The following is a 12,174-nucleotide window of genomic DNA, read 5'->3' as shown; positions in this document are numbered from 1 at the left end:
AATAATCTACATGAGTTTCCTTAGATGGCACTGCACAAATTAGAAGGCAAAACAAGGAGAATAACTGAAACAAAAATACAAATGTAGTATGACACTTTATCTCATGGAATTTGCATAAATATAGTTACAAATGATATCAATAATGATTAGAAAGGGAAAAGAGCTATCACAACATATAGTAAATCCCAAAAGAAGAAATACCATACCACAAAAATGATATCTAGACCTAAAACACTCAAGATATCCACCATAGCACAACAAAGAAAAATATATAACAAAAAGATCTTGGAGAAGAATGTGGAAGATAAACTAACATTTCTAGAAAGAGTACTAAACAAGCTTTCCAAAAATATAACATTTTTGAAAAATGAAGTTGTAATGCTTAAGACATGCCCTCTAGAGTGAAAAACAAAGTATCTACCTTAGACTACCCAAATAGGCAACCAAACTAAAAAAAAAAAAAAAAAACTTCCTACTCCATTATCTCAATTTTGGAACTATCTTTTTGATACTTATTTTGGATTAGAAAAAATCCCCCATATGCTCAAGATACAACCACAAAACCAATAGTGGGTCGAAAAAAGACTTGAAGGGCATACATGAAGGATGATGGAGTACTAATGTCATGTTAACATCCATATTTTACTACTTTAAAATTGACAACCCGGGGGTCATCACAAACAGAGAAAACTACCACATGGCATTAAGGTCATAGTGATGGCCTAACTGTTGATGTGGCACCTAACATGTGGTAGAGTTGGTGTGGCATAATTGGCACATGGCAGGTGCAGATGCAGATGCAACCAGGTGAGTAGAGGAACAGAGGTGATTAGAGGGCAGTGACATTAGTAGGTAGTGGAGCAACATTGGCTACAGGTGGTGGCACAACCAAAATAGTGGCCAAATGGGTGTCACGGTAGTGATAAGATGGTGGTTGTAGGTGGAGATGGCTAGATAAAATAGATCGAGGCTAGGAAAAAGATGTCAATGCTGAAAAAATTTGTTGGCACTAGAAATGACAACTAGGGGCTACAAAACTATTGTCGGGTGTCAAAAGTTGGTAGTGGTGTTGAAAAGGTATCCTACAACCACAAAAAAATTCTACAGCACCAAAAAAAGGTTAGTAGGACAAAAAGATGGTCTACTACTTAGTTTTCAATCTTTTAAAAAAATTATCAGCTCAGAGTGTGTGTAGAAGGCCATATCATCTTCTGGGCAAATTTTTTTCCTCCCGAATCAATGTTGTCTAATATGTGCAAACTTTATATGGAAATAGGGGTTTTGACACCTTCTGGATCCATCTGTGATGTTTTTTTGGCCTCAAACTATACCAAAAATAAGTGAACCCCCTATTTTCTCAAGAGATACATTAAAAAACTCCAAATTTGATCTACCAAATGCTTTTTCTCATTTTCCTCCAAATACTATACAAGCTACAACAGATATGGCTTTGATACTATGAAGGATTAGAGCAATACACAAAACAAATCAACAAAGCCCTTGAATACCTACTTGCAAAAAACTTATCATAAAAAAGAGAGAGACAAGAATAGGTAATGGTTTGCTCTAAAAATATGCAAATTGTATTCTTCAAAAAAGAAAAGATATATGATACTTACAAATGATCTATCATTATAGTAGGAGAAAGAAACCTAAAGAGCATAATTTGAAAGGTACAAAGGGTAACGTAAATGGTAACAACCATTTAATAATTGCTATTTAATTATTAAATGTGAATGCAAGTGCATAAACTATAATATTAAGAAGGAAAAAAAGGTAATTTAATAAATTAAATTAACCTTTTACTTTAAAACTCCCCTTTAAGATGAGAAACAATGTAGCTGCAAATAATACAAAAAGAGCAAGGAAACTACAATGTAATGCTGAAAGAAAACTTGTCTCTTAGCAACAAGGCCTGATGAGGTAACCAATCACAACCAAATCTCTATGAAATGGAGAAATAGAGAAAACTAAGTGGGAAAAACTCTACTCCAAAAAGTGATAGCTAGACACCTAGTGAAGCACTACAAAAGCCTCCAACTAGAAGAATATTACATAAAATAAGAACAAAGAGTGATCATGAAGAAACATAAGTGGAGTATGAATAACTTGCAAACTCTTTCAAAAAGAACCTACTAATCTATATAAAATCCTCTAAAATAGAACCTAACTAGGTAGAGAAGACTATATTCTACATTGAATTAGGAGGCAAATAAAGGCAAACAACTAAATTTGAACATATAGATGGCATGAAACAATAAAGCCTAAAGAGTTGATCAATCGAAAGAACCCACTATAATGTATACAAAAGTGAGGTGATAGAAAGCTAGAATAGTAGGCCAAAAGAATTGCATGTTAAGAAACCATGATCAAGAAGCACAAAATAGTAGATATGTGTGTACTGAGGTGACCAATCTTAGACACATTGTGTGGCTAATGTTGCAGAAGGGACACCCACTGGATAAAGGAAGATGGAAAAAAACCAACCCCCCATGGCACTTTCTTAGAGTAGTTCATGTACAATAAAGCACAAGACATGAAATATTGTGAGAAAACAATAATCTGCATGAGTGTCCTAGGATAACACTACTCAAATTAGAAGGCAAAATAAGGCAAACAACTGGAAAAAAAAATACAAATGTAGTATCACACTTTATCCTAGTGTATTTGCATAAACATGCTTACAAATGATATCAACAATGATTTGAAAGGGAAAAGAGCTATTATAATAGATAGTACAACCCAAAAGAACAAATCCCATGCCATGAAAATGATCCCTAGACTTGAAACACCCAAGATATCCACCATAGTGTAATAAAGAAAAAACCATAATTGAAATAGCTTGGAGCACAATCTAGAAAACAAATCTATACTTCTAGAAAGAGTACTAAACACACTTTCCAAAACTATAATGTTTTCAAAAAATGGAGTTGGGATGCTGAAGATATGCCCTCTAGAATGAAAAATAGAATATCCACCTTTAATTTACCAAACATGCAACCAAACTACATGAAAAACCAAAAATTCCTTCTAAATTATCTTCGTCTCAAAACTAGTTTTTCAATGCTTCTTTTAGATAACCCCTTTATGCTCAATATTCAGCCAAAAACCCAATAGTAGTTCAAAAAAAGGTCTTAAAGAGCATGCAAGAGGGATGATGCAATGGTGACATTATGCTGACATCAACATTTTACTACTTCAAAATTGATGGCCTAGGGGTCCTCGCAAAAAAAAAACTATGACATGGCATCCATGTGGCAATGGCGGACTGGCTACTGATGTGCACTAACATGTACTAGAGCTAGTGTGGCATAAGTACCAAATAGCAGGTGTAGAGGTAGCCATGTGAGTGGGGGAATAGAGCTAGCCATGTTGTGATGTGGAGCCTAATCAGACTTGGATCTTTATTCAATGCAATTTTCTCCACATATTATTTCTATGGGGGTTTGGGGGAAGTGCCCCCAAAATGGAGTTAAGGGGCAACACTCCTATGGGGACTTTATATTATAAAAGGAATTGGCTACAACTTTTCTATTATTATGGCCTTAATTTTGTAAGTGGCAAAAAGATTGTATAAAAAGGCTTAGGTTTAGGGATTTTTCATAAGGAGTGATGCAAAAATTGCTTCTTGTGGCAGTATTGAGCTATAAGGGATTATGGATTCTAATTAGGTTATAATCACTAGATCATAATTGTAATGCCTTGTTCGAAGATCCTTGGAACAAAGATTCAATTCGAGCCAAGATAAAAAAAATTACAAGTATGAATGCACATGACAACATCATACAGGGATCACATAGATCACAATGGAAGACTTCACAAACAATCCAAGCAATCAACAAATCTCCAAATGTCACTACCGAACAAGATGACTCACAACTAGAGATGCATAGCTAAATTTGAACCAAAACATTATGAATACAAAATGCAACTCCAAAGGATTGAAGAATGCCTAAGAGGGTACTCGAAAAAACTCCCAAAAAGCTTAGATCAAATTGAAAGGTTCTCACTACCCACCCACACAGGTTTTTGCAAAAAACTAGATGATAATTTAATACAACACTAGAAAGTATTGCATGAAATTCCTAAAGGAGGGTGACACTTTCAAGGACTGGGTGATACTTCTCTCAAAGACATGTGATACTTTAAGAGGCATGCAATAGAATCAGGGGACACATGATACAATTTCAATGGGCATGTGATACAATATTGTATCACACCATGTTGATAAATGGTCACCCAAGAAACTAAGAAACACTTAAAGAAAAATAATAGACCAAAACTGAGTTCAGAATCTCCACACTAGGGAGTACTAGATCCATAATTTGAGGTGTGAACACTCAAACACACTATTGAAAGACATAATCTATATCTAACCATCTAACAAGTAGTGAAGTGATAAATACTGGAATAAACATCGTAGTGTATGAAAGCAACACTACAATAACAAAATTAATCTCACAATGAACAAAATAACCAAACTAAGAACACAGTTCCTCCTAATTGTCAATAGCATCATAAGACTATCGTGGATCCTAGCAATCCCCCATGCATAACATCCCAAGGGACCGATCAAATCATTAGTACTATTGTAATAGGGACATCACTACTAAAACATGCTACAATATAAGCATAAGAAAATCTAACATGCTAGTAGAAAAACGTAAGATAATCCTACAAGTATATAACATCTCCTATCACATGCTAATCATCAATAAGCAATATATATACCATCAAAGCTATTCACATCATCTAAATATATGCTAAAAATCATAATATAGGAATGCATCCAATAAAATAACATCATCCAAATATGATATCCAAGAATTCCAATGAAAGCATAAATCACAAGAAAGCATACTTCAAAATTTGAAGTACCAAGTGAAAATATCCAGTAACAGTCGCACTAGGATAAAAGACCATCTCTGTACATTGATCCCTAGCAGTGGTATAGGTAGCTACTCCTCCCAACCACATGGCACCTATAGGTCCACACCCACCATGCTGATGGAGATAATGATCCAACCACAAACACAAAAAAACAACATCCATGGCTAACACTCACACCAAATAGTATGATGATTGAAACCAAGAACCTAAGACAATGCAAGAAGTACAAGTCCTAGTGAGACAATCAATATGCTACTAAGTAGGGGCTGACATCAAGGAGAGTCACTTGGCATCCAAAAGCACAAGCTTAGATCACATGTGGAAACACTCTCAAGGTACTCCCTTAGAGGCCATCACACGAATGTAGATACTCACTCAAGGTACTCCCTTGAAGGCCAACACATAGAACTTTTTCATTATCTTAAGTTTTATTGTCATTCACACATTTTATTTAGTTTTCACTTAAATAAAAGTTCCTCTGCCAACCTTATGGGATTGAGGTCACTAGGCTACATGATAGAAGCCTCCTCCATATGCTACCCTACCCTACCCATGCTCATCCTCTGACAAGTTTCCATGGGCATACATAATCCCACCCAAACCCCAATGATCATAACTTCTAGAAGTACCATGGAAGATCCGGCCTTGCAAGTCACCCAAAAATAGTACGTGCACATATTCATGTGTGGTGCATCACCATCATGGAGATCATAACAAAAGGATTTAATGAGAACACAAAGAAAAAGATCACTCAACCAAAAACAACTCGGGAGGATGGATTCTACATGAATCCCAAGAACTAATAAAACCATACATCATGAAATCACTCAACTAGCCTTAATCAAGGAGCATGGATTCTACATGAATCCAAATGATGCAATAAGACCAAACATCATGAACTCACTCAACTAACCTCAATCCAGGAGCATGAATTCTACATGAATCCTAGTGTCCACAAAACAAAAGCAAAGGTCTAAAAGAAATAATAAAACTAGGTATAAAATCACTCAACCAAACAAAACATCAAGAGTACGGATGTGACATGCATCCCAATGCAAACACAAACATGAAATAGTGGTATGATTGATATCCACATGGATCATCTAGGTCCATGACCCACATTGAGCCAAGAAAACCTAAGAAAATATGGTTGCACACAAAATGATGCAAAAACACAAAAATTTCAAAAACTTTGAAATTAAAAACCATTTGACCTTTGGGTATCAAAACTCCAAAAATCCAAAAAATAAACAAGTTCAGACACCACATGCAAAAATGGCCAGCATAATGGTGCAAAACCCCAAACCCTCATCCCAAAAAATAGGAAAATGTCTATACATGCCCAACCAAGTAGAACTAGCATACAAAAATGAAGGGGAACACTACATCTTAGCCTCCAAATAAATGGCTACAAAAAATAGAAGCAAAAACACAACCAAAACCATAAAATAGGAAAGCCCTACCTCATAGCCAAAAGGGAAAAATAAGATTCTAAACCATAAACTAAATAGCTTGTAGAAGCAACTAAAAATGGTGGCAATCCAAAGTCTCCTTGAGCTAGATCCAACGAGCTCAACCTCATGATGATCCCATGCCCATAGCTCCCACAACAACAAAAATAGTAAATCCTCATGAAGATAATTCTAGGTTTTACTCTCCAACTTTTTAATTCAAAAGTGAGAAGTGAGGAATTAAATTCCTTTTTGGATATTTATATTCACTTGTGAGTGAATAATCGATTAGGGCAAATAACTAGCTAAGCTAGTTAAACCCCAAATCAGCCCAAACAAAAATATGTTATTCCTAGAAATAGAAATTGATCTATGGAAAAACTACTAGAAATTAAAATAAATGAATTGAAAAGCCTGATAACTCAAAAATACAAAAATTTCCTAAATAACTTTCGCAACAATGTGAAACTCTAAATACACAGTCACACTCACTAGTCTAATCACATAATACAAATGAGTTTGGATTTAATATTCACCAAAAGGTTTAATTTAAAAATTTAATTAAGGATACATTGACCATACATGGATGACATTGGTAAAATATGAATGGCTAAATCACTAACTCCATGTGCCACTGCTAGGGATATTAATCCTACACACTAAACAACATGATCAAGTGCAATTGCATATAATAACATAGCTGAAGTAATAAATGCATTAAATAACCTAATTTAACCATTTATTTAATTATATAAATAATCTATTTACATCACTCACTTTCACATAAAGCATAACAATGCAAGAATGAAGTAAATAACCATAGCATTAAATCCATCATATAGATTAATTAAAGGTATGTCCAAATAACAGATAACTAGATATCATCATAAAACACATTGTCATCTCAAAATGGCATCATCATGAAAAATGATCAACTAAATATCATAGTAGTCTAACATCTATAATACTAAAATCAAGGTATAACATCTGACCCTCAGGTCATCTCAAAAGTAAAGCATAACATAAGTAATAAAATATCTCTCGGCTAAAAATATAACAAGGTAAATATTTGAAGCATATAACCAATGAACCCATTAAGTAAAATCCATTCTAATATTAAGAATTTAATAATGGTTATTTAAACAACATGAAAAGGAACTTAAAACACATAAGCAACCATAGTCATAAACATGACTAACCACTGCTACAAGAACCTAATGCAGCGCGACATGGTAATAGTACACAGTGCAATCTCTCTCACACATCTTAGGGTAATCACAGAACAACCTCATGATACCACATCAATCTTGGAAACCACTAACACAAACCTCATTGAACCAAAAATCACATCATAATCTCATAAATCAGCCATAAGCATAATCAAAGAAACTGATACAGAAACATATATCAAATCACCTCTATAGTGTAGACCACTCATGGTCACAATCATGATCCATCACAACTAAATACCAACAAGGTTGCATCCATGAGGATAACTTATGGAAGTCAAATGGGAGAGGCACTACATCATCCCCCCCAAAGACTAGGCTTACTCCTGAAACCCTACAATCCAAGAATAGAAACCAAAACACACTAGAACATAATCAAGATCAAACAAAAGGAATGACTCACTGACTCCAACATTCTCAAACCATCACATCAGCGCCCAAATACGTCAACCATGAGAGAAATGTATCACACTAACATAATGTCCTCCAACAAGGAACCTTCTATGTGCTAGGAAAAACCCATCTAGCCATAATGTTAGCAATACAAGGCAAGAAAAAACCCACTCTACCATGTCAATAGGTGCCCCAACTAAAAATGCCCCTACCACATGACCAAAAAACTAGGTCAACACATTACACACTTCCAACAAGAGTTAGAATCATTGGGAATAACCATCCCAAATTCCCAAGAGTACTATCATGTTACACATGATCATTATGAAATCCACGTAAACTCACCCTTAGAACAAAGTGGATGATAGTTTACCAACAGAATTATACATTCTAAAAGACTACTCACCACCAAGCATAGGAGCACAATGCCTCTCCAAGGTACAAAAGCTCAACTACCACTGGGAACTAGGGTTACACAACCCAACCAGACAAGGTATCACCTTTCCACAAGGTTGTAAAGACTTCTTTCAATGGACACAATCACATAGTATTTACATACCAACTCATAACATGGTAACAAGTGCCCAATGATACCATGTACCTCTAGCACCATATTGGGAATACCACACCCAACCTACCACTAAACTCAATCTCTAGCCTCAATGCTCAAAGAGAAACTTGACTGAGACAATCCTCTAAAAGATAAAAGGTTAGAAAGAAAGAGATTATAGAGTATTAGGACTCAGAGGGAGTCTCTCTCTCAATCTCTACACTAAATCAGCCCAAGACGTGTTAGGGAACTTGAAATTTCACCAACCATCAACATAATCACACGAAAACCCTAACTGAGCTAGTGGCGTAACCATGCTAGCCTACATTCTCAAGAGAGAAAGGAATATAGAGATGTGCCAAGGTCAACATCCAAAAGGTAGATCTAAACTCATCAAAGACTTGAGTCACTCCCAATGACAAGGAAACATCAACATCAAACAAGGAATGCTCACAAACTACACTTCACCTCACAAGGGTGGGTCAGTGCAATAAGAAATACACAACCCAAGCATGAACTCCAACAAGTACCTAGTAGATTATGAAGACTAGATAACTCTTCCATTATGAATAACATGAAGAGGGAAACTTCTCCAATGGCCATAAATATGATATGTCATGATTGAATTGGCCTCTACTCAAAAAAGGTACTCAAAACATCGATCAACAACTCCAAAAGTTTGAAAGAGTTACTTCTTTTTCCCTAGGTGAAACTTTTTGTTATCACAATCTCACGTGAAGTTTCTCAGTAAACTAGGCGAGAAAGTGCAATGAACTAGTTTCTTGTGCAAAATTTCAAATCAGCACAAAAATTGCCGTCCCTTTAGAGACCATAACTTCCACATCCAAACTTTGATCAACTCCTTCCAAAAAGTGTTGAAAAGATATCAACAAGGACTACAACATGAAGGAGCTTTGAGAGTCCTAAGATCTAATAGTTTGAGTCACCACTCAAAACAAACCCACATAGGCAACAATAATATTCTCGATTACCAAGACAAGTGATGGATAAAACATCCAAAACCACTCAAGGACACACATGCCCAATACAATCATAAGACATGGAATGAAAGGTAGTTCACACACTAAAACCATCATTTCTTATCTTTCATAATTTCATTAATTCAAAATAACATAAGAACTAATGCACAATGAAACTCAAAGGTTTTCAAAGCAAGGGTTTAAGAGTCACCATAAAACAAGTACATATCATTCAATTTCTTTCAAGAATAACATTACATTTACTCATCTTTTAAACCATCTAATTACATTAACAACTTTAAATCTATCAAAGACACACTAGCATGTTCTCCATGATATTATCCCTTATACGTACTACTAGGGGTTCAAGATGAACATGATAGAGTCACATAACACAACAGTGCAACAGTAAAACACATCCAGAATAGTCATCATGAAACATAATAAAAAATCCCAAATGGGAGGAATTGTCAATTCCATCAGTAAAAATAAAAAAGAGCTCATTTCAACAATAATTCAAGTGTGACAACTACCACAAAGAGAGCGATAGATAAAATTTGATGACTATTCCAAGAGAGGAAAATACTGAAAACCAATGCTAGCCCAAAAACATGAGGAAAGTACCTCCAACCAAATAAAATAAGGCATCAGACAATTCACATTACAGGTGATGACTGAGTATAGTCACACAAGAGGGATAAACCACCACACAATGCTAAGGAATACATCATCCTAGCAACGTTAGAGAACACACTCAAACACATCAAGAATTATACCATCAATAGCCTCATGCATATGCAAACGAAAAAAATTTCCTTAATTATTTTTCCATGCAATGCAATATTTATATATTCATCAATTTAATAAAATTTACATAAGCTTAAGAAGCAATTAGATTAGGGACTTAATTCATTAACCCAAGGATATAATGCAAACCTACTTCTTTGCAATGATTCACAATAACACTCAATTCTCAATGAAAAGAACCATTTCATTAGTATAATGACATAGCACAAAATCATAAATAAGATTCATTTATAACTTGAAATTAGGAGAAAATAGGGAAACAATGCACCTATCTCCACAAGGAGAAACAAAAGAGACACTCAAAGCCAACACATGGAAACTAATTAGTGGTTCCATCCAGAAAGGTCACACACACAACCAATAAAATAAAGGCACATCAATACCATCTACAAAATAAGGGAAGACACACTTCCTTCTCCTCAATAGATCTAGTTGCATCGACTAGATAAGGAAGTCCATCCCAAGTAGACACTGAAGCAACAAAAGATCATGAGCTCTTCACCAAGACACTCAAACTCAACCAACACAACAACAACTATCTAGGCAACATAAGCATAGAGATCCCAATGTTTGAACATGGGCTTTGATACCAGATGCAATGCCCTACCTAGAGATCCTTGGAACAAGAATTCAATTCAAGACAAGATAAATTTTTTTTTACAAGTATCAATACACATGACAACATCATAGAGGGATCACACAGATCACAATGGAAGAGTTCACCAAAAGTCTGAGCAACCAACGAATCTCCAAATGCCACTACCGAAGAAAATGACTGACAACTAGAGATGCATAACTGAATCTGAATTGGAACATTACAAAAAAAAAATGTGAATCCAAAGGATTGAAGAATGCCCAAGAGGGTACCCCAAACAACTCCCAAAAATTTTAGATCAAACCAGAAAGTGCTCACTACCTGCCTACATAGGTTTTTACCAAAAAAACAAGCGATACTTTAATACAAAACTAAAAAGTATCACACAACATTCTAAAAGAAGGAGGGTGACACTTTCAGGGACTGGGTGATACTTCTCTCGGATGCATGTGATACTTTAAGGGTATTGTACAAGAGTTCTTACAAGGAGGTAAGATAGTAGAAAGTATTGCATGATATCTCTCCAAGATGCATGCAATAGAATTAGAGGACACATGATACAATTTCAATGGGAATGTGATATAATATTGTATCACACCATGCTGATAAATAGTCACACAGGAAACTAAGAAACACTTAAAGATAAACAATAGACTAAAACTAAGTTCAGAACTTCCACACCGGGGAGTACCAGATCCACAATTCAATGCATGAACACTCAAACACACTACTAGAAGATGTAATATACATCTAACCATCTAACAAGTAGTGAAGGGATAAATACTAGAGTAAACATCACAATAAAAGAATTAATCTTCTAATGAACAAAATAACCAAACTAAGTATGCAATTCCTCCAAACCATCAATAGCAACATAAGACTATCGTGGATCCTAGCCATCCTCTGTGCATAAAATCCCAAGCCACCAAATAGATCATCGATACTATTGTAATAGGGACATCACTACTAAAACATGCTACAATATAAGCATAAGGAAATCTAACATGCTAGTAGAAAAGCATAAGATAATCCTACAAGTAGATAACATCTCCTATCACATGCTAATCATCAATAAGTAATAGATATACTAACAAAGCAATTCACATCATCTAAACATATGCTAAACATCATAATATGGGAATGCATAAAATAAAATAACATCATCTAAACATGATATGCAAGCATTACAATGAAAGCATAAATCACAAGAAAGCATACTCTAGAATTCGATGTACCAAGTGAAAACATCTAGTAACAGTTGCATTAGGATAAAAGACTA

At 35.0% G+C, this 12,174-nt stretch overlaps 1 pseudogene; it reads left to right on the top strand.

Annotated features, from left to right (window-relative positions):
• The first annotated feature begins 778 nt into the window (after positions 1-778).
• The window catches only part of LOC149542167 (protein CTR9 homolog pseudogene), a 146,853-nt pseudogene continuing 135,457 nt past the window's right edge, over positions 779-12,174 (top strand).

This window comes from Cupressus sempervirens, chromosome 8, assembly GCF_028749045.1.
Source record: "Cupressus sempervirens isolate cs-2001-9-10 chromosome 8, ASM2874904v1, whole genome shotgun sequence".
Taxonomy (NCBI): domain Eukaryota; kingdom Viridiplantae; phylum Streptophyta; class Pinopsida; order Cupressales; family Cupressaceae; genus Cupressus; species Cupressus sempervirens.
The sequence above is the reverse complement of the archived record's forward strand: the minus strand, read 5'-3'. Positions and strand labels throughout refer to the sequence as shown.